Raw genomic sequence first — 2290 nt, 5'->3', positions numbered from 1 at the left:
GGTCAAAGTCAAGGAGAGGGCAGATGGAAGAACTAAAGGAAATGAATGCTTCTACCCACCCTCCCCCACCCCAGCAATCTTTCTCAGCTATGGAAAGACTATGTAGAAAGAAAGACAGTGTTTTATTTCTTCCTGACTAATCTCTTAATTTCATTAAACTGAATCAAATTATCCAGGACACAGAAAAGAGCTTAATAAAAAAAAATCAAATACTATTTCTTTTTCTTCTCATTGATATATGCCACCAGAAGTCTCTGGGTAGTTCTCTTAGGAATTTCAGATCCACAGTCATTTTGAAACAGGAGGCCCACACTTAGTGCTCTGCGAAACTCACCTCCACTTTGATATTTCTGGATTCCAGTATTTACCTCTTAAAAACGAGACAAAACAAAATGCTTCCCCCTGAATAAAAGCAACGCATACTCTGGAATAGAGTGAAAGTAACAAAAATAATCCATAATCCTGGCCTGGCTGGGCCGGAGCAGTCCAAGATGGCCGACTTCGAGGATCGGACGTTGGATGTGGAGAAGGTACTCATAGCTGCTAAATTCATCACTCAGGCACCACCAGGGGGAATTTAATGAAGTGTTCAACGATGTCCGGCTACTACCTAATAATGACAATCTCCTCAGGGAAGGGGCAGCGCATGCATTTGCTCGGTATAACATGGATCAGTTCGCTCCTGTGAAGCTAGAAGGGTATGAAGATCAGGTCTTAATTACAGAACGTGGTGACCTGGGTAATAGCAGATTTCTAGACCTGAGAACCAAAATTTCCTTTAAGCTCCATCATTTACAGAAAGAAGCAAGTGACCTCCCAGCCAGAGGATGCGGATGGAGGTCTGAAGTCTTGGAGAGAATCCTCTGACGGTGCTTTCAGGGCCTACGTGAAAGATCATTACCCCAACGGCTTCCGTACTGTTTGTGCTAAAACTATAGACGGGCAACAGACCGTTATTGCCTGTATTGAAAGCCACCGTTGCAGCCTAAGAACTTCCGGAATGGTCGCTGGAGATCAGAGCGGAAGTTCACCACCACACCACCTCCAGCCCAGGTGGTCGGAGTACTTAAGATTCAGGTTCACTGTGACCAAGATGGTAATGTTCAGTCGGTGAGTCAGGAAGGTGTACAGGAAGCAGGAACTGTTTCGAATGAAGTCCGAACCGCCAAGGAGTTTCTTCAAATCGTAGAGCGTGCAGAAAATGAACGTCAGACAGCAATTAGTGAAAACCATCAAAACGACGTCAGACGCCGCATTCAAGGCCTTGAGCCGGCTACCCCCACTGAAATCGACTGGAACAAGATCCTCAGCGACAGGACTGGCAGAGAAATGCAGAATGCTTAAAGGCTGAATGTAGGATTCTTCGGTCTGTGGAAAGAAAGGATTCAACATGCAGTCCTAGGGTAATAAGCGATTTATAAACAAGAATGATATTTTGCTAGGGCTTTCAAAGTTAACAGGTTTTCTAGCTTCCTGGAATAACTGTTGAACGTTATAGCATCATCTTGATTCTTTTGTGTCCTCTGCCTTGTAATTTTCAGTTTTCACTATACCCACTTGTACTTGTTTTTTTTTTTTTAATTCTGTCACGTTTAACAATGGAGAGAGAGAGAGCTATACTGGAGTCATTTTACTGTTTAGAAAATTTTCCTAGCCATGAAACCCTGTTACTGATGTCGACAGTTAACAAGCTCGCCACTTTTCTACCCCTATCCTTCAAAGCACTTTCGGCACTTCAGTGCTTTCTCCTGATCCACCAACAGCTAAAGAGGTTATGCTACAGGGGCGCCTGAGCGGCTCAGGCGGTTGAGTGTCCGACTTCAGCTCAGGTCACGATCTCGCAGTTTGTGAGTTCGAGCCCCGCGTGCTCTGTGCTGATGGCTCAGAGCCTGGAGCCTGCTTTGGATTCTGTGTCTCCCTGTCTCTCTGCCCCTCCCACACTCATTCTCTGTCTCTCTCCGTCTCTCAACAGTAAACATTAAAAAAAAAATTTTTTTTTAAAGGCTATGCTACAATGAAAGACACATTCATCCTTCTCCCTCTGACTGCTTTGATCATCATTTACAGCATCTCATAACTACTTTTCAATAGTTTGGATTGGGCTTTTCTGGTCCTTTTGTGGGGGCAGAGGAAGTTTTCTGGAAATTCCATTATAGCCAGCTTCTCTGGAGAAGTTGTTTTAAATCCAAGGACTTGAACCACATTCCCTGCACGTGAACGTGTTTGCTTTTTTCTCTTCCCTCATTGTCTCCTTCCCACCTGGTACCATTATAGTTATAGACATCTGCAT

At 44.2% G+C, this 2290-nt stretch overlaps 1 pseudogene; it reads left to right on the top strand.

The window, feature by feature from the left end:
• The first annotated feature begins 491 nt into the window (after window positions 1–491).
• Window positions 492–1776, top strand: LOC122218953 (annotated as a pseudogene).
• Window positions 1777–2290: the final 514 nt, after the last annotated feature.

The sequence above is a fragment of the Panthera leo genome, chromosome B2 (assembly GCF_018350215.1).
Source record: "Panthera leo isolate Ple1 chromosome B2, P.leo_Ple1_pat1.1, whole genome shotgun sequence".
In the NCBI taxonomy this organism is placed as follows: Eukaryota; Metazoa; Chordata; class Mammalia; order Carnivora; family Felidae; genus Panthera; species Panthera leo.
This window is presented reverse-complemented; position numbering and strand designations above follow the sequence as displayed.